At 46.9% G+C, this 21,440-nt stretch overlaps 1 protein-coding gene across 29 annotated transcripts in view; it reads right to left on the reverse strand.

Moving 5' to 3' along the window:
- Positions 1-15,410, reverse strand: part of NRXN3 (neurexin 3) — a 1,690,724-nt gene extending 1,675,314 nt beyond the window's left edge. For 28 of the 29 annotated variants that reach the window (XM_058429925.1, XM_058429924.1, XM_058429914.1 and 25 more), the window contains exon 1: positions 15,126-15,410. The gene's annotated coding sequence lies outside the window, so the exon portion shown is untranslated. Of the gene's footprint in view, positions 1-13,374; positions 13,441-15,125 lie in introns of those variants that run through there. The other variant, XM_058429905.1, reaches the window with a different exon arrangement.
- Positions 15,411-21,440: the final 6,030 nt, after the last annotated feature.

Consider the following 21,440-nt stretch of genomic DNA (forward strand, 5'->3'; position numbering starts at 1 on the left):
TCTCCAGATCTTCACTGTGAGGTGTGCTGGTGTGAGCTCTCAAGCTACAGAACCACTTCACTCCCATGAGCAGAGCCAGCCTGAGGCTGAGATTATATCAGGCACCCCTAACGGAATCAAAACTGAGGTCCATCACCTGAAATTTTACTCATGTGAACCCCATCCCCTACAAATTCCTCAATGGATTCAGATTAAGTTAGGATTCTTATAATAGGGATCATCCTAACTGAATCTCCTACCACTCCAGGTTCTTCAAAACCCTGCCTCAGCATACCCTTCCAGCCCCATCTCTCACTCAGCCCTCCACCCATGTGCTGGAAATTTTGATCCCCTGTGTATTTGGGGGAATCCCTCCATTTCTTTCCTTTCATCATGCTACTTCCCTGGCCTGTCATCCTTAGTTCTTCTCTCCACATCTCCTGATATTCTTTAAATTCCACCTCCTTGGGGAAGCCTTCTTCACACTCCCGTCACTGGCAGGAGGTCATTACTCCCTCCATGGAAACCCCTGGGTTCCCTCTATCCTATAATAGATCAAGGCCTCCTGCAGTGATTATGTACGTTCATGTCATCCTCCAATAAAGAATGTCAACCATTACTCTTCTCTGTATTCCTAGCGCTAAATGCAATGCCCTGGGCAAAGGAAGTGCCCAATAGATATTTGCAGAATTGAATTTGTGGAAGCCCACACAGTGCCAGCTCGACCAGCTTGGTCTGTGTATAGCAGTGGCTTTGCAGAAGGCATTCCCTTCTTCTCTCTCACTCCTCAGGCCTCTATACATCCCCAGATGTACATCTCAGAGATGATAAAATCAAATCTGTATCATAAACCTCCTTTAAGCACAGCATCCAAACTCAAGCAACACCAGCAGGGTTCCTCCATCCACCCAGCAAAGGCTGCACCACTTTTTATCAAATCTGCCCCAAGTATCTGCACAACTCCCTAGTTCAGCTCCCCAGGCTCCAGACACGGCTGTGCTGCCAACCACCTGTGTGTCCCTGGACAAGTCATCTAGCCAATCCTGGTCCTCATCTCTATGCTGGAGGCGAGCTAGCCATATGGCTTTACGTTTCTATGCACTCTATAAGGAGTCAAGATTCCGTGAGGAAAATGGAACCTTGCCTCTCTAAACCCCTCATTTGGAGAAATGCCAGATGCCAATATTAAATAAAAGGTTAGAGTCTTTCCCACTGTCTAAAACTTCTTCTCTCCCTTTCTTATTTTCTGAGTAAAAAGACACATTTTCTCCCCAGGAGTCTAACATCGTACTGCCATAGATGCCAAAGAGAGAGAAGCCCTGCAGTGTTTCCTTCCCTCTTAAGACATAAGACTTGAGATGCCAAAATTTGCCAACTGCCTCATTACACCCAAAAGCTAAATCTGGAAGCTCAAAGACATGAGTGGCTGTTGTGGAAAAGTCTTCGTGATGCATCTTTATGTGAAAAATAAGGCTAGTGTGACAGCTTCCAAAATGCGATTCCAGTGCCTGGCATCGAGTGGGCGCTCAATTAGTACTTGTTAAATGAGTGAATGAACTTCTTGAAAAACAAAATAACACACCCTGGATTGCAGATGCTTAGAAATTAGGCTGGAATGATAGATATCAAAATTCTCCCATTGGTTATCTCTGGCAGGGAGATTTATAGGTGACTTATTTTTGTTTTTAGTGTTTTCTTAATGTTCTATAACAAATATATATTATTTTGTAATAAAATCATCGACTCACATTTGTAAGGAGTTAATTGTTGTAAAATAAATAAATAACTACATGTACAAAAAAAGAAAAAAGTGACTGTCATCCAAACTCTACAACCCACACACGAGGCAACCTTCTTACTTCCCACACATCCGCCCCTTCTTGGAGAAACTTCTCCACCTTCCCTTTTCTATCTTGATTTCAGAAATCTGGAGAGTCAAGCTATTGCTTTCAAATGTTAGTCTCACCAGAATCAGAGCCCAGTATGGAGGCAGCTCCCTTTACCCCAAGACCTGAAGAAAAACAGACAGAAAGCTAGCCTGCCCACTTCTAGCTTCTCCCCTTGCCAGAACCAGCACTTCAACCCCAGAAGAGATTTCAGTAAGAACGTAGAGGAACCTCTGTCTCACGGGGCACTTGTCCCCATGTGCAGACTAACTCACCTGCAGGACAGGGAATGGATATGAAAGAAATGAACTCCACATCCTGGCAAACTTTTCAGGAGTTTAATATTTTATCATGCCCCATTGACACATCTCCTTTCTCTTTCTTCACCTCCTTGCCTCCTTCTCCTGGCTCTAGACAGAGTTCATAACTAAGTCCCTGTACTTCTTCCTACCTACACTCATATCTACTGGTCAGCTCAGGTGGGCCAGGGGACCACACAACTTGGGTGAGCAGGCAGGGGTGGTGTTCCAGTAGGCACCACGCAGAGGGTGAGAGACAAAACTGCAAGTAACAAGCATCTCACTAATTAGCAACTAGGGATGAAACGGAAGAGGAGAGAAAAAAGGCAATGGAGGGTATTACCTGAAAAAGTCATTTTCTATGGTCTCTAGGGCCAGCAGACCAGGAAGAGGGCCGGCCTGATGGTTTTTGCCAGAAGGAAGAAAAATGGAGCTTCCTTTCAGCACAGACGGGCCGCCATGCCCTAAAGACGTCCTTTGTTTCGTCCTTATTCTGGGTTCTCCCGGGCCTGGAACAAGAGGCCAATGGACTGTGGGGGATCCTCCTTTCCTCCCAACCTGCCATTGTTTGCATTACCCAGCAGGTGAGGTCCCGGCAGGATGCAGAGACGTCCACTGTCTGTGAACTGTGCCATCACACAGACAGAAGCCCAGAGACAAGAGGCCCTGGCTCCAGACTCAGCTCTGCCACACCCAGCTGCTTCCTATCAAAAGTCACTGAACCTCCCAAAGACTTGCTTTCCTCACCTGCAAAAAAGGGATAAGAATTCCTACTTATCCTAGCTGCTGAAAGGATGTGGTGAGATAATTTCGATAGGCCGGGCGCAGTGGCTCGCACTTATAATCCCAGCATTTTGGGAGGCCGAGGCAGGTGGATCATCTGAGGTTGGGAGTTCGAGACCAGCCTGACTAATATGGAGCAACCCCGTCTCTACTAAAACTACAGAAAAATTAGCTGGGCGTGGTGGCACATGCCTGTAATCCCAGCTACTCGGGAGGCTGCTGCAGGAGAATCACTTGAACCCGGCAGGCAGAGGTTGCGGTGAGCCAAGATTGCGCCATTGCATTCCAGCCTGGGCAACAAGAGTGAAACTCCGTCTCAAAACAAAGATAATTTTGATAAAGTGTTTTGCACAGTGCCTAGCATCTAAGAGCTCCACACGTGGACAGGATTATCAGTACTTTCCTAATTTCTCTTTTTTCTGACCCCCATCTGTCCTTCAGTTCTCAGCAAAAACATCTCAGTGGGATGTTAAGTGTAGGAGAGTCATATAGGCTTTGGTTTTAGCTCCAGACTGGGCACCTCTCCGTGTATCAGTTCCCTCTTCCATAACAAGGCAACGATAATAACATTAGCTCTTCTCCAAGACTCATTGTGAAAATTAAGTGAGGTGATACTTGTTAAGCCCTTACAGCAGGGCCTGCAGACAGTGAGTGCTCAACAAATTTTAGCTATCTTTGTCCCTGCCCCCACCCCGGCCCCATCATTCTAAATTAGGTCTCTCTAATTCTCAGTGCCCCCTAGTACTTTGCCTTCAGAACACTCATCATAATGTGTAATTATAGACGTACTTGTGTTGTCTACTGCTTGCCCTTCCACCTAAGCTTAAATTCCATCAGGGATAAACTAAACGTCTCTCTTGATGGTGGCTGTATTCCCAGCACCTGGTATAGTGCCTGAATATAATAGGTGTTTAATAAATATCTGCTGGATGAACAAATGAACGAAAAAGTGAATAGAATATTAGCATTGGCACAGTGATCACCCAGGTCCCTTCCAGCTCTGAGAGTCTCCGACTATTCTCTATTCTTTGACAGCTTTAGAAGAAAAATTTAAAATGAGCCCCAAAGTAGCTGTTTCACCAATCGCAGGGGGAAGACTCAGGATGGTTGCTGCTGACAGGCTCCTGAACACTCAAGTTGTGCGGAGATTTACTATGATTTTTTTTTTAAACCGAGAAGGGAGTCTGCCGAATTTCTAAGTTGGGATCATCCTCTCCTCCCTGAGGGCTTCCCACACACAAGGCACTAAGCAAGAGTCACTGCAGTGGGCAGCAGGGACCCAGGCCAGGCAAACCAGCTTTCTTTGTCAGCAATGGACAGTCAGGCCTGAGCAAAGGAGACCAAACCTCACAGAGCAACAGGTGACCATGGTAACCCATGTCCTCAGCCTGCGCTCCCTTCCAAGGAGAGAGGACTTCACAAGTGCATGGAACAAAGGAGACCCGGGGCTACCCCTAGAGAGCTCCACCTCACCTGGCCACAGAAGATGCTTGCTTATCATGCAGATTCCTGGGCCCCACCCCAGAACTTTTAAGTTAGGTCTATAAGTGAGGCCTGCGGACACAAGGTTTTGTAAAAACTCCCTAGGCATTTCGAGGCATATCGAAGTCTGAAAGCTGCTATTCTAATGAGAAGAAAACTGATCAATACACTATAAACATTGCCCAACTGGATATTACATGTGTGTGACCAATTACCTCCACACTTACCTAACTCTGCAAGAGATGCCAGCCTCCCAACACCTGCTTTGCAGGAGAGGCTGTTCCAAACTACCAGTTAGCAAGCCTGGTGGGATCACCTGGAAGCTTTAAAATACACCGAGGACAGGGTCTTGCCCCTAAAGAGTCTAATTTAGTTGGTGTGAGGTGCAGCATGGTGATTTCAATATGCAGCAAAGTTTGAGAACTACAGCTCGAGCTTATACTCATCACCCAGCTCCAACCACCACAAACACCCCAAAACAGGCTTTTCTCAACCAGAGGCTGGGCCTGAGTTGCCCTGGGCTGAGAAAGGAAGGGATGATAGAGTCTACACTGCAAGACCCTGGGATTTATGGGGCCCAGGATCTAGCCAGAGGGTCCATCCTGAGACCTCCATGTCTTTATTTCCTAAAAGTCATGGGAGACTTTCTGAGCCAGTATCTATGTCCTCAATGTGTATGGGACAATAGAACACAGCTGTAAAGAGGTCTCAACATCCTTTTACAGAAATTTATTCCAGCTCCACCATTTACCAACTCTGCGACCACAGGCAAAATAGTTAACCTCCCCAAGCTCCACTTTCCTCACCTGTACAATGGGAATGATTGCCTAACACTTATTCGCGGAATCCTCCCAAGTTCATATGCAAAGCACTTAACTTAATGCTGCCGCAGCTCAGTCAATCTTAGCCAATGAGAAAATATCAAATGATTCTTTTTGTTACTACTGGATGCTTCATTTTTTTTCTTTTTTTCCCTTTAAAGGGGCTTGGGACTCTAGGTGGCTGTTCTTCCAACCTCAGATATTTTCAACTCCTCTAGGACCCCTTTTCTTGTGAAACTTTGCCAACTCTTTGACCTTGAACTTTTTACTTCTCTGAGCCTCCGTTTTCACATCTCCAAAGTAGGAATATAAAAGTGCCCTCCCCCGTGTTTATTTTAAAAACCAAGCCAGGTGCAGTGGCTCAAGCCTATAATCCCAGCACTTTGGGAGGCCAAGGTAGGTGGATCTCCTTAGGTCAGAAGTTCGAGACCAACCTGACCAACATGGTGAACCCCTGTCTCTACTAAAAATGCAAAAAAAATAGCTGGGTGTCATGGCACGTGCCTGTAATCCCAGCTTCTTAGGAGGCTGAGGCAGGAGAATCCCTTGAACCCAGGAGGCAAAGATTGCAGTGAGCCAAGATCGAGCCACTGCACTCCAACCTGGGTAACAAGAGCAGGACTCCGTCTAAAAAAACAAAAAACAAAAACAAAAAAACAAAAAACAAACAAACAAAAAAAACAACAAATATATGTCGCATGCTGAACACGAGACTGCGTACACAGTCTCTATAAACCAAAGATGCTGAGGAAGGTGGAGAATAATTGTTCCTCCCTCTTTGAACTGGGGTTCAGCAAAGAGCCCTCTCCACCTGCCCTGGCACCCAAGAAATAGGAAAGGTGCCTCCTGAAGGCTCTGGGAGAGTTGGCAATTCCAAATTTGGAGCCAGGGGAAGAGGCAGCCCTAGTTCCTTTCCAACCCTCCTGGGGTGCCACTGGAGAATGCTGACTCCAGCTTGGGGCCCCTCTCATCCGCTCCCCATTTGCCTCACTCCATTTAGCTCTGGCAATCCAATTCCCTTTCCTCCACCCAGAAATCGATGTTTAATTAACACATTATTGGAAAAAATAAACACAGTTTTCAATGGGACTGCAATGAAGCTGATGCAGCTCAGCTTGGGGGCTGCAGACCATCCTCTCAGTCAGAAAACTTTTCTTCTCCTATTCCCTGCCTCTCTACCAAGAAAAAGTTCCTTCTTTCTCCCTAGATTCCTCCAGCCCAGGGCATCCTGCTCATTCCCTCCGTGCATCCTCCCTCCCTGTATCTAGGCAGCAGAACTGGCATCTCTTCCCACCCTTTATCCTGTGACACAGATGTAGGGGGATGTTGTCAGTGCACATGTCCCTGCTCCATGGGGGAAGGAGGTAACTCCTTCTGAACATCCCGCCTTCACCAGTGAGGCTGTGCATGACCCCATCTCCTCCTTCTCTCCAGGCCAAAACCAGCACCCCTCCAGCTCAGGGGTCAGCAGGTGTCTTCCCCTGTGGGTGTGGGGTACAGGCAGGCCCAGAGGTGGCTGATAAGGATGATGATCCCCAGAGTTCCTATCCAGACCTCAGGAGCTGATTGGAAGACCTCTGTCTAGAGTATTTCCTCTTTTACCCCCAGTTTAGATGATCCAATTCCCAGCTCCTCTTCTCCATGATTCAGGATGGAGGGTGGTGCAGAGTCCTTGGATTCAGACTCAAGTGTGGACCCAGGATCTCACTGTGTAATCCTAAAAAAGTGATTTAACCCCTCTGATCACCAGTTTCCTCAACAGATAGATGAGGACACTACCCACCTAAGTGAAACATAGCAGAGCATGATGCCCTCCCTGCTCAAAGCAGGTGGTGGATAATTGTCCTTTCACTGAAATCTCACGCCGAGGGCCAGTCCCTGCTGCAAGGGCCATGGGGAGTGTGGCTAGCCCATGCAGGTTTAGGGCCACAGAGCAAAGCAGAGACAATGGGCTTCAGGCTCTCTACCTTTTGCCCACCTATCACCATCCCAAATCACCTCAACTCCCTCCTCAGACAAGGTGCATAAAGCAAGGAAGAAGGTAACAGGGACATCTTGGGAAACAGAGTTTCCTTAGTGCCATGCAAAAGACAACCAGCAGCACTAATCCTAAGCAGCAGTGCTACAACCAGCAGCCCCCTCCTCCTAAGCCTGAAATGCCCCTAACTGACAGCAGCACCTTCAGCAAGTCCCAAAGCTGTGAGTGAGCTGACTGCCTGGCAAATGGGCCAGCTCTTAGAATCAAGTTTCCAGACTTGGGGAACCAGAGGACAGGCCCATGGAGGTGGTACGGCACAGTGGTTAAGACCAGAGGCTTCAGAGCAGAGCCAGGCCCTTTGGGTTTTAATCATGATGTCATCACTTCCTACCTGAGTGGCCTTGGACATGTTACTTAACCTCCTTAGGCCTCAGTTACTACTTTATTTGTAAGACAGAGATGATAATAGTACCCACTTCACAGGATTGTTGGAGGATTATGTAAGATAATGCATGTCAAGTGCTTAGCATAGTATCTGGCCCATAATCAAGTCTCAAATGTTAGCCAGTAGAAGAAGCTTTAGTAAAAGTAGTTGGGTTTACAGCCATACCACCCTGAACATGCCCAATCTCATCTCATCTCGGAAGCTAAGCAGGGTCGGGCCTGGTTAGTACTTGGATGGGAGTAAGAGTAGTTGGGAGAGAAGTAGTAGTCATGCTAGTAGTAGGAATACTCAGAAGATCCAGGTTTTTATCCTTTAGAAAGTGGGGGCAAGTGAAGGTAGAGCTGGGGAAAGACTGCACTCTCAGTCACCTTCCTGACCTAAAATTGGATTTCCCTCTCTAGTATGCCCCCTTCCTCTCTCTATTCCTTTAAGAGAAGGTGTGTGATGTCATCTTAAAGAAGGATAGCCATATATTTTATCATCCAAACTGGGACACTTTTGAGAGTTACTAATTACACTAGGACAAAGGTCTAAACAGGCACTGTCTCCCCAAACCAGGGCGTCTGGTTACACCATCTCAAGGTCATGCAGAAATGCATTCATGCTCTGCTTCAAGGTCTTGGCTAAAGATAAGACTTCCCTGCTTCTCAGAATCCACTTTTCTCTGGCCCCACCCCACCCCTGAGAAAAAGAAAAAAAACATATTCATACTCGTCTAGAATGTCTAATCCTTCTCCCATTCAAGGTCAAGGCCAACCCTAGAGTGGAACAGAGAGACTGGTAGAAGGCCTTCACCCACATTGTATGACATCATGCCCCCCAACCAGCCTCTGGAAACACAAATGAAGCACACTGTCTTCATGAATCCAATGTCTGGATTCATGCCTCCCTTCTTGAGAAAGAAGGCTAGGCCAGTCTAGGAGAAGCGACAGGCTCCCAGGGTCGTCAGCATCCAGATACCAGCTGCTTGGATCTCTGAATGGAGCCTCTGCCGGACCTGAAAGTACCCTTGATGGGCAGGGCTACATGGGATTGAGAACCTTGAGCACCCCACTGGAATGGGGGTCCTCATCCATTCCAGTTTCTCCTCCCCCAGGAAGGTCAGAAGACAACCTTAACCAGCACTCAGTTGGAATATAGCCCACCAGTCTTCTTCGAGCCATGAAACCCTGACCTCTAGTTCTGCAAGTGTGCCTTCTTAGAGACACACCTACCACCCACCTGCCCCATCAAGACCTCATTCCCCTCTGAAGAAGGAGAACTAAGAGGGCACCCCAGGCAGCCCCCATAGCAGCAGCTGCAACGCCCTTGGAAAGGGCCCACAGCCCACGAGGTGGCATGATGGAGTAGAAAGAGCCCTACCCTGGCAGCCAGGAAACCTTGATTCTAGTTTTGTCTCTGCATCAAACGTGGTGCATAACTTTGGAAAAGCCATGTAGTCTCTCTGGGCCTCCATCTTGTCATTTGTACTTGAGGGCACTGAATAAGATGACAGATGATTCATCTGCCTTTTTCCTCTAACACTATAACATAAGGGTCCCATGCTTGGGCTCTGGCATAAGACACATCTGAATTCAAATCCTCGATCTGTCGAGGGGAGAAGGACCATCCTCCCGAGCTCAGCCCCAGGCTCTGGCAAGGCAGCAGGGAAAACCCTCAAGTTTATTAGGTAACTTTAAGTCTCAGTCTCCTCACGTAATAATAGTATACAGCATTGAGTTGTTTGGAGAATTAAATGAGATACTGAGTGTAAAAAAAAAAAAAAAAAAACTTGGAAGAGAACTTTGTAAATAGTAACTACTGCAGAAATGATAGCTATATCACGACTATTACTACTACTACTACTACTACTATGATGATGATGAGAATGGTGATTACTAATATTAGAAGGCTCTCAAAGGAGGCAGAGTCATCTGAGCCAGGGATAAAGAAGCCCTTTCTACTAAACTCTACTGAAGTTCAGCATGTTGCAATTCCTCCAGCAGATCCAGACATTCAGGCAGGGCTAAGATAACCAGAGGCAAAGTCCACCCTTCCCAGAAGACAGGCCCCAAGTGCTAGAGAAGAAAACTCCAACACTAAACCCATGTGGTTCTTTCCTCCAATCGACAAACATTTGTTGAGCACCTACTATGTGTCAGGAAATGTCCTACGCACTGGGAACACCACAATGAACACAAAGTCCTTGACCTCTCAGAGCTTGCATTCTAGAGGGGTAAAGAGACAAGATCCATCTTAAATGTTTCAATATATCATAGTATAATATAATATTAAATGATGATTAACCAATTAAAATTAAAGACAGTGTCATGGGCTGGAAAGCAGCCAGGGGGTTGGGGTAAGGGGACTATTTTAGAAAGCTGGTCAGGAAAGGTCTCTCTGAGGAGTATAATTTGAGGAACAACCTGCAGGAAACGGCTGGGAGTAGGCCCCATGCATAGTCCCTGCCCCGAGCTCAGCATGGTCACCCTGCCCCGAGCCCAGCATGGCCACCTGTGGCTGGCCCAGCCACAGCACCTCACTTGCTTCATCCTCAGAGCAACAGAGCTGGCCCTCAAGCCTCAGAGCTGCAGCGCAACCGTTCTTCCCCCAGCAGGTCCCGGACCACAGCAGGAACAGACACACGGGCCGGCACATTTCTAGGCAATGAGGTTTTAGAAGGAATGCTTCTTCTTTTGCAAGTCTCCCATCCACACCTGAGGGGTCATGTAAGGAGAACACGGCCGGGGGATACCAAGAGCAATCTATTCTCTGCATTGGGCACAATAATTTGCCCCCAAGGCGTCCTACTCCCCATTTATCCCCTTTCTCTGGCAATGACGTAACCCTGTCTCCCTAACTCCTCAGGATCAGCCCCAAGAAGGGAGAGGGACGCTCGAAAGGTAAGACAATCAGCATTTTGCTCTGAGGATTTTGTTTTTCTTTTAGGCAAAATGTTTTCCAATTTCACTTATAATTGCTAATAAAGAGGGACACACCTTCAGCTGAAGATGGGAAAATGGCGTCCGGTAGTTAAGGCAGCCAGAGCCCAGGAGAAAACAGGGGCTGGGCTGCTCTCACGGCCAAGGGTGATTTCAGCTCCTTTGGGCTGCAGCCTCCAACAAGGCCGAGCCGCCCAAGAGGTGGCTGACGCCAGGGGAGAAGGACCATCCTCCCGAGCTCAGCCCCAGGCTCTGGCAAGGCAGCAGGGAAAACCCTCAATTTCGCCCACCTCATCCCCTTCTCCTCCTTCAATCTGTATCCGCCCACCAGTCATCCATGAGACACCCACCCACGGGTTCGCTTCGTGGACGTGGGGATCTCATTTGAGGCTTCCTGCTGGAGTCAGGAGCAGTTTCTTCCCTTCTGCCCTCCTCTCAACTACCTTGAGGACCCTTCCCCACTGACCACCCCTGCTTCTTGCCTTCCACCCCTGTCACTACCACACCTGTCCAGAGCCACTGTATGAGGCTGGATACGCACATATCCAACAAACACAGCCACACCACACAAAGAGGGAGGCAGCCTCCTGCTTGAACCACACACACAGTGTTGACAATCCTATGTTGTCCAATTGGAGGCACGCCGGTGCTTGACAAAACACAAACACCCTTCCAGTCCCCACCCGTAAACCAACACAAAGGGCACCAAGAATTTCAAGACCCGGCATCATCTGTAGAGAGGAGAGCTGGGTCGGACAAAGACATTGTTCCATCCTCCCAACTAACCATCACAACTCTCTGGGATATTCTGCAGTGCCCTCTGGTTCGACACAGCCCACTGATCAGAGCTGTGCGTGTTGGTGTGTGTGAGAGCGTACACATGTGTACAGGGGAGGGGGCTGTGGCTCTACTGTCCAGGCATCAAATCTCCCCGGAGGTAACCCAGTCAGACTCTGCCTCCCCCACATAACCTTCCTCCAATGTACCGCAAACATATATTTCATGGATGGTTAAATTGGATCATTATCACTGGGTGCTTATTTGGTCAAAAAAAATTATTAATGTCATCTACTCCCATTCCAATCCCCTGCTTGTGAGGTCCCCTCCCACAAAGACTCTCCAACATGCTAATCCCATGAACTGCGACACACGACAGCTTTAGGGAAGGAAGAATGGCGAGAAGAAAGAAGACCGCGGTTGCGGAGAGGAAAAGAGGCTCTAACGTGACCGCAGTCCCCATGCAAAGATGGGGGGAAGGAGCCATGGTGGAGGTAGAGTGGGGGAAGAGGTTAAGGGAAATGAAACCAAGCAAAATTAAGCCCTCGGCGCCTGTGTATGTGACAGAGAGTGTGTGTGCAAGAGCGTATGCCAGTGTGTCTGTGGATGTGCCGACTTTGCCCTCCTATCAGAAGGCTGCATCCGTGTGGCATGTAGGAAAGGCCATCGCACCACTGTTGTGTTGCAAAAAAAAAAAAAAAAAAAAAAGCAAGGAAAAAGGGAAAAAAGAGCCGCAGAGCCATCAGAATCAGAATTTTTTTCATGAAGATGGAAAGGGCTGGAGGAAGGGGGGAGGGGTGTGCCTAGGGTTGGGGGGAGCACTGTGTGGAAATAGAAGGCAAGATCATGGCAGAATTGGGGGAGGATGGAGGGGGAAATTGGTGGTGGGGTAAAAAATTTCACACACACACAGAGACACAAACACACACAATACCCAGACGCCAACCCGACCGCTCCACTGTTCATCCAAGACTGACAACCTGTCCCCCATCTCTCCGCTGCCTCTCCATGCCCCCAAAGCTGGTGCCGATGGATTTCTGTATCTCAGTTTTGCAGCAGTGGGCTAATTACAACCAAGCCCCCTCACCAAATTAACCCCTCCCTTCCCTCTCTCTTTTTTTTCTCTAAAAGGCCAATTGAAGAATAATGTGTTTTTATAGATAATGGATTTTTTTCCCAGGAGCAAGAGAAAGGGGGGTGCAGAATAGAAATTCTGCAAACCGGTGACTTCCAACCTTACCTCCGTCTCCCCCCATGTCCCCGTTTGCTGTAGCATCTCATCTACTGTTCTCCCACCATTCCCTCATCCCCTACCAGCCAAAAGCAAAGACCTTCCTACCATGCACATCGACAAACACACCAACCGCCACCCAATCTCAGTAGCCGATCTCAAAACCCCAAGCATCAGTCCACCTCAATACATCCTTTCCCTTATATAAGCAGCAAATCATCAACATAGTCAGGAGAAACGCAGCACCAAAAAGAAATCAACAAAAACGGAGGCCAGAGCCCTGTCAAACCCCCAATAATTAATAATAGGGAACTACCAGAGAAGCAAAGACGTAGTTGTCTCTCAAAATCTAGAATCCCTTTAATTTCTGCCCCCTCCTCTTCTCAAGAAGCAATTTTTTAAAATTATTATTTCACTAGAAAGGGCCGGAAAGCTCCAGAAAAGGGCATTCGCACAGTCTGGTTGTTTTTAAAAAATAAACCCAGTCCTGTTGCTCACTGTAATAGCGAACTTCCAGCGTCCAGCCTTTTCCCCCCGCTTCCAGAAGGAAGACTGACTCGCAGGATGAACCCCAGGCTGCAGAAAATGGGCCAAGAGCCCTTACTCCACTCCCCAACAACAACAAAAAATCAAACAATAGGAATATCTGCACAACCAGCACCCGTCTGAAATATCGTTTGCCCCATATGACTTAGGCAGATTAAGCCCGAAGATTAAAAAATAAATACCAGCCTTGCCTCCTCTCACTCCCCTCCATCCTTCCGCCACATACCCAGTAGCCCTTAGGTAAACTTGCCCATCATAACCAGCGGGACCATTTTAACTTGAAAGGCGACGCAGAAGCCCTTGAACGATGAGGGAAGGCTCTACCCAGAACGGCAAATTAATAAAGAGCCAGTTCTCCAGGCTCCCCAGACTAACCTCCAGGTGCCCCCAGATAGACTATCCTGGGTACCAAGTCACCCAGCGTGCTGGGAGTTCAAATTTCCATTGGAACCTTCATCACAAAGGCAAACGGTCATCTGACCCCCAAAACTACACTGTCCTCCAGGTGTAACAAGCAGTGCCCCCTCTCCCTCCCAGGGCCGTCCACAGGACCCAGCAGAGAGGAAGAAAGAAGAATGTTGGGGTGGCTTGTAGTGGTAAAAGAAAAACTATCTCCCCAAAGCGGGAACCGAAGGAAGCGGGGAGAAGACAGCTCTTGTCCTACCAGCTCTCTTATTTGCCCTGACTCTGTCTTGCTCCATCCTAAGCTAGCTCTCAATGATCTCTGACCTTTGCATTTTAAAAAAAAGTATTAAAAATAAAGATCAGAGAAGAGGAATCCTACTTTACCTAAACCCCAATAATGGTTAGCAAAAATAAGATGTTCTCATTGCATGATGATATTTCTACATCCAAATTAAAAGAGGCAGACATTTAATGGAGGAAGGGAAAATTTTATTTTTTTTAACAAGTAATCACAGGGTAAGTCACCTGCAAAGCAGCGAGCCCTTAGGTTGGTATTACATCACTGGCCTAAGAAGGGATGGGGGGTGGGGGGACACATTTTTTTCCTTGTCATCAGGATGATGTTTCTAAAGCAGTTAAGTTTTGTGGTTAAAAAAGAGAGAGGGAAAGAGCTGAAACTCTGGGTACAGCACAATGCCTGGAAAAAACAATACATCGAACCAGGCTTTAAGGTCACTGAGAGCTTGCAAAACCCACAGTGCTTGAACAGAGTGGAAGTTTTCAGGCAAGCCTGCTACTAAATCATTAATATAAACAAATGGAAGGCAGTGGAGGAAGATTCCCTTGTAACCGATCCAAACAGGAGCACACACCCGCACACACACACACACACACACTCACACACACACTCCCTTTTCACCTTCTCCAAGTATGCCCACCTTCACAAGACAGGAGTCCAACCTGAATTTTTAGACTATAGAACCACCTCCTCACACCCCCTCAAAAAAAAAAAAAAAAGCACACACACACACTCACATACACCTCAATTCCTCAACAGCTAGGGAAATCCCTGTCTCAATTCAATTTTGTTTTCTTGTGATCCTCAGAGCGTCCCTTCTGTTTCTCATTTTAACCAGCCCAAATAAATAAATGAATAAATGAGTGGGGGAAGTGGCTACAAAATGTCAAGAAAGAGTATCTGCCCAAAATGAAGTGATGAGTACACATCATTTCGGACTAACAATTCAAGCAAATAGGAGAAAGACTCAAAAAAAAAAAAAAGAAGAAGAAGAAGAAGAAGATAAAAATCTAAAACATTCTCTGACTTTTCCAACATCTGGAGGAAAAGGACCCAACTTCCAGGAGAAACTGAAGGAAAAGAAAGGCAGTTGAAAAGCCATTTCCACAGTCAGCCAAGGCTCATGGATACAGCATTCAAAAAAAAAAAAAAATCTAGGTTGGTTGCTCCCAACTGAAAACTTCTACCCTCTCAGGAGCAACCTCTTCCCAGAACGGACAAGAACCTTGAGTTGTTTCATACCCTGACTGCCTTCCTTTCCCCACAAACCTTACCTTTCCAGCTGAACAGAAGATTTGGGATCTGTCTGTATGTCTGTTTGACGTTTAATCAACTGAGTTTGCTGGGTATGTTTCCTCTTTGGGGAGGTTCAAATTCCAGAATCTTTCTCTCTCCTTTTCTTTTCCTCAATCTCTGGGAGGGAGTGGCAGGGTAGAAGGGAGGGGTTGTTGGAGGTGCGAAAAGCAGGTCCTTGGTGGCTGGAGATGCCGAGGCTGAGAGAGGGGAGGACAGGTTGCCTCTCCCTCTCAGTGAGTTGCATGCAAGAGGCGATGTGTAGGGCTGAGCGCTGAGCCTGAGACTGCCGGAGGAGCCCAGGAATTTCACGCACTCCAGAGCCGGCCCCTCCCTCTCCCACACAGACCCCAGCATTTAAAGAGACAGTCAGGCCGCCTGGCTCAGGGCTTCACCTTCTCCCTGACTGTTTTGCAAACAGCTGAGAAGATATCATCAGGGAGGGGCAGGCTGCAGCCCCCACAACTGAGAGGCAGTGTCTGAGCTCAGTTCTCCCCTTACTCCAGCCTGAGGGGAGTTCTTCCCTAGAACCAGAGCAGGAATTAATATAAAGACAAAATTCTCATTTACAGCTTCAGTAACCAAACCACTTCTCCACTGCTGAGGATGTGTGTGTCTCCTGCAGACTGAGGGACTCTAACCTACAAGTGTGCCTCAGTTTCCCTGAGTAGTTGCTCTTCCTTGCAAAATCAGGGCAATCCTTGAGCATCTAGTGGAAGTCAGGGCTGTAACTAGGGCACAAATCTATTCCTTCAACAAGCGCTTTGAATGCCTGCTTAGGATGAGGCATAGTGCAAGGGGCTGGGGACATAGAAATGGAAGTGACAAATGGGGCTTCCTCTCTCAGAGCCCCTAGCAGCAAAGACAGACCCAGGCACAGCCCATCCTATCCTAAGGGGCTGCCAGCTAAGGGTGAGAGGCCCGAATCAAGTGTTTTGGTGACTCAGGAAGATGGCTCTCTTTTGTGGCTTGCGCTCTGAGCTCTGAGCCTAGACTGCACCCCTAAACCCTTGAAAATCCATTGCCAGCCTTGACAAACTAGTTCATGTCTGTGGAAACGTTTCCCCAGTCAAACCTAAACAAGAGATGACAGTCGGTGGCACCTAACACAAACGTTTTGCTCAGCATCAGGCCCTGGCACCTTATGTGAGAATGCAGCCCCAAATTCCTTTCTTCTCCAGCTCCCTTTTAAAGGGCTGCACTGGCATGTCCTCCCTTGGACCAGCACCAATCCACTAACAGCTGTTGAGCACCTACCATATGCCACCACGTGGGTCATCTCATTCAGACCAGCGAGGTTTGTGCTATTTGACAGTTGAGATCCATTTCACAGTCTTAAAAGTTGAAGCTTTAGAGAGGTTGCCAAAGGTCACACAGCTGGAAGCTGCTAAGAATGAATTTGAACTCAAGTCTATCCAACTCCAGAGCCTGCCTGCTTAGCCACAGTACTCTATTGCCTCCCAGCCAAGGACGGTAGTTCTTATATTTCTGCCCTTTACTGGATGTTCTTACAGCATCCTAGCACTTTCCTGACCCAGCAAACTTTAATAGCGCATGTACCCGGCATCATGCTCAAGAAACAAAATGAATCTATCAAGGTCTGAACCCCAAGGACTCCACTAAGCATTGGAGGAAGACAGAAATGTGTTTCTATAAAGCAAGGGGAAAATAATCATGAGAGCAATGTAAAGGAAGCTCTATGGGATTGTCAATAAGCAAGTGATTAATTGTGATTTGGAGGTGGGGGATATCAAGGCAAGCTTGGTGGACTAAAGTGGCATCTGGGCTGGGACTAGACGGACACACGCACTTCCATCATTACTAGCCTACTTTTCAGTCTGTTTTACCTTTCAGATCACAATCTCATTTTCTTATGTGTCGTCAGGTCTCCAGCCTTCAACACCTCCACAGTATCCAGCAGTTTTAGGAACACAAACAAACATGCCTTCATGGATTAATTTTATATGACATCTGACCTCCCACCTATTTACTCTAGACCTGAACTGCCCTGGCCACCAGTTCCATATCCTCCTTACCTGGCCTTCCTAGAAGGCTCTGCACCAAATTTGTCCACAGAATGTGGAAGGGAAGTTCAGAAGGCACAGTGCGTGGGATTGCCCTAGATGTCAGGAGCTCCTGGGAGAAGAACCATGTAAAAGAGCCGCCATGATCCAGCAGGACATTGGGAACAGCCAGGGAAACTGTACGCTCCTCTTGGGGGCAGCAGGAAGAGACCTGAAGGACCTAAGGGATGAGAGGGCAGAAGCCTCAAGGGAGAGCCTGAGGACTCAGTGCCCTGCAGATGTCAGTGCCCATGGGATTCCTGTGGCAAACACCAGCCTAGAAAGGACATCCCTGTGAGAGGTGCGTCTGCAAAACAGCCTAGAGGTTAAGGGACACACCTGGATTCCAATCCCTTCTGGGCCACCTGAATTCCTTGTGATTTGAATAACTTTCTTTACCCTCTCCAAGTCTTAGCATCCTCGCCTATAAAATGGAGGTAACACTGTACTTACTTCATAGAGTTGTTTTGAGAAACAAGTAATAAAATACCCGTAGGATGCCTGCCCCACAGAAGTACTCAACAGATGTTCGCTACCCCAGCCCACAGGTCTGCATTTGCCCCTCATGGGACTATAAACTTTGGACTGCCCCCTTTAGTTGGCATTCCTTTATTTCAAGTTATTATATCCCTTTTAATAATTTAGCTTATTATTTAGGGTATCACTGTAGTCACTATTATTTACTTCATTTTACCCCCTTTGATTTCTAACCTACTTTAACTTATATATTTTGAATATATTTGTTATTATCATTTTATTCTGTGTTGTACTTTCTTAGGCTTCTTAAGTGTTATCTTTCAATTACTCCAGTGCATCCTTTTAGTTTGCCTTTTATCATGAAATCTGTGGGCTCATTTTGTCTCATTCCTCCATACCATTCTAGTTAACTACCACTTGGCTCATTCTAGTGATCCAGCATTCCCCAGATAACTCCAAATTTGTGAAGATGGTTATGTACAAAATAGCAGGGAAAGACAACATCAAAGAGAATAAGACGGGTCTCCTTGCAGACGCATAATACGACCATAAGCAAAAAGCAATATCAGGTGTTTGCCCAAATGATGGTGCCATGTCAGCAATGGTACTAATTTTTGTTTTTTAAGGGAGGACTCGATGCGTACAACTGAAATCCGCAGAGACCCTCGGCCTTCTCAGCTGTCATCTCTGTCCTGGGATAAGGAGGGCCATGGTCAGAGGTCGTTAAGTTAGAAGGTTCTCTCACAGGCCTATCTTCCTTCCTTTGATTAGATTGTGGGGCTCCATCTTCACTCAGTTCAGGGACAGAACAGACCAGGGACTGTTTCAGCTTTTCTCAAATGTGCCAGACCAGTGCTTTCAGCATGTAGCAAGAAAAAATTTCACTACCAATCAAAAGGATACATTGCCCATGGCATTCTGAAAAAAAAAAAGTTATTTCAATGATGATAATAACAATAATAACAACTACTACCACAAGTTACCCCCTGCCAACCGTCTACTTAGAAGCATTATAGTTAAGCGCCCAAGGCTCTGCAAACAGGACATCTGGGTTCAAATCCCAGCTCCACCATTTTTTGGCCATGAGACCTCAGCCAAATTTCAAACATCTCAAGCCTCAACTTTCTCATCTATAAAACGGGAATGATAATGGTATCAAATGCTTCCTGTGAGAATTGTATCAAAAGCACTGTCAATAGTAAATGGCACATGGGAAGTCCACAAGGGAGAGTATTGGTCATTATTAACAGAGTGGAATTTAAAATATTTAATATCTAAGATGGTCCAGTCAGCAACCAATCAGATTGGAAGGTGACCAAGAGCAACTGGTTTGGCCTGACCAAGGCATACCAGCTACCAGCCTTGATTATTAGGACTTTTACCACCCGCCAGGTACTAAGTTAGGCATTTGGCATGCACTAATACATTATCTCATTTAATCCTCACAGCAACTTGGTTTTATTATGTTACGTATTGAAATACATGCAATTGCACATTTATAAATAAGACTATGCCTATAAAATCAGAGTTCTGCATAAAAAGACTTGGCATATCCGTTCCTGCCACCCTAATGACTCTTAGGATGTGAATTTCAAGGGTTGCTTTTTCTGGGACATTTTTAGCCTCATTACATAGGTTCCTTCTTTTACTTACTCATTCTTTCAATAACGTTTGGAGGAAAAAATTACGGTCCATGGCTCAGCTTCTTCGTCCATTAGATGAGTGTTTCTGTCTAAGTTCCCACTACTTGACCCCAACCAAACCTGAGAACATCAGTCTTCTCCAGCCAAGACCAAGTCACTAGAAATCAGGCATTAGAGAGTTCTTCTAATCCCTCAGCTAGCACTTCAATTGAGTCAAACCCTCCAGGCTCCCAACCTGCCCCATAAGCTTGGATTTTTAGTCACTAAAGTCCACACATGCCTTATTCCTAAGCAGATTTCAAATTCAGCCCCTAGTGCTATTGGCCCAAAGCATTTTGCCTAAGGCCCCTTCAAACGTTCCTCGTGCTCTTCTCTCCTCTCCTCCCCCAAGAGCTGTGCTGCAATGCTGGCCTGCTGGAGTTTATTCGGCTTTCTGTCACCTATGTGATGATGATTCCAGTGTTATTAATAGGTGACTGCTTATTAATTAGTATTATTAGACATGTGCCGTGCAGCGCAGACAGTACCACAGAGGGGCCTGGCATCCTTCAAGGAGAAGACTTGTACAAAAAGACTTGTCCCTGGGGCCCAGTAAAAGGATACAAGCCCAGCAGTGAGTCAACAGCAGTGCTTCCCAAATTCTAAAAGCCAGGCACCTAATCCAGACAACTGTGTCTGGCACGGGAAGGAGAGAGAAGCGAATGTGAGATTTACAGGCATGTGAGAACACAAGCCCAAAGAGAAGCCTGAGCACTCAGGCCTTGAGAAGGTCACTGCCCATGAGATGTTTCTCACTCCAGGCATCCCTTCTACCAGGGTATCTGCTGCCCCCAAAGAGGCTGCAGGAAAGGCTAGCTCCTGGAAAGAGCAACGGTCTCCAACTTCCAACTCCAGTGGGGAACCCTCTACCTTCATGTTCCTATCCTGCTTATTCCATGGGAATAAAACAGTCTCAGGGGCTCACAGCCAGTAGAAGCCTCCCAGCCAACTCCCTGAATTCAGCAGCCTTTTGCCAGCCCTCCGCACAGGACTACCAACTCCAGCCTTGGGGAGAGCCAGGCTAGGAGGTAGAATGCCTGCCCTGTGGCTGCATCCTTCTCCCCAAGTGCCCAGGAGCAAGCAACTCATCTAGACTGATGGTGACAGAATATTTCACTAAGAAAACAACGAAAACAACAACAAGAACTTTACGAGGAAAAAAAAATGAGGAGGAAACAATTTCTTCTCAGTAATAATTTTCAAAGCAATTCTAGAATTTCCTGCTTGGGGATCGAATTTTAACATGGTCCAGGTATATTTGGAGTGTTTAATGAGCTTGAATGTTTGAGCAGCAAGGAGTTAACTATTAATACTTGATAACTGCTTTCAAAAAATTATTCATTTCTCCAGTCTATGGTGAAAGTTCTCTTCTGTTTTCAACTTCGTTTCTCCCAACAAGTAGGTAAGAGCAGCCTGGGCTGGCACAGCCATTCTTAGATTGAGTGTCGAGAGGGCAGAACCTACATTGCTGGAAGGAACAGCACAGTGTGATGGCAAAGGGCACAAGCTCCAGCTCCAGACCCTAAAGGCTGGAATCCAGGTCTACCACCTACCGGCACTGGGACCCTAGGCAAGTTGCTTGACCTCTCTCTGCACCTCACTTCTCCCTTCTATGCAATGGGGATAATGATAGTACTTACCTCATAGGATTGTTATCAGGATTAAATGAGCTAATATTTGTAAAGCACTCAGTTGATGTCATGGTGTAAGGGCTATATAAATATTTGTTCAATAAAACAATAAATAAAACAATTTCCCAAAGGCACTACTCTTTCAATTACTCTAATATCCTTACCCTTAATAAATCCCCCATCATAATGGCAATGGTGATGCACTGCTCCTGAAATATCTCAGGAACATGGCAGGAAAGATGTTAACTCTGCTATTATTCGTGATGACCTTGCTGGTGGAGGTTCAACCAGGCCGGGTTCTGATGTCTTTGACCCATCTCCGCCTCTGCCTCTCCTTCCCATTGCCTCTCTCTCTCCCGCTGCTGGACAGCACTCATGCCACCCCGACCCCTTCACATTCACTCAGCAGTGCCTGCTCAGCCTCAGGTGCAAGCACAGAAAGG

This window comes from Hylobates moloch, unplaced genomic scaffold, assembly GCF_009828535.3.
Source record: "Hylobates moloch isolate HMO894 unplaced genomic scaffold, HMol_V3 SCAFFOLD_16, whole genome shotgun sequence".
NCBI lineage: Eukaryota > Metazoa > Chordata > Mammalia > Primates > Hylobatidae > Hylobates > Hylobates moloch.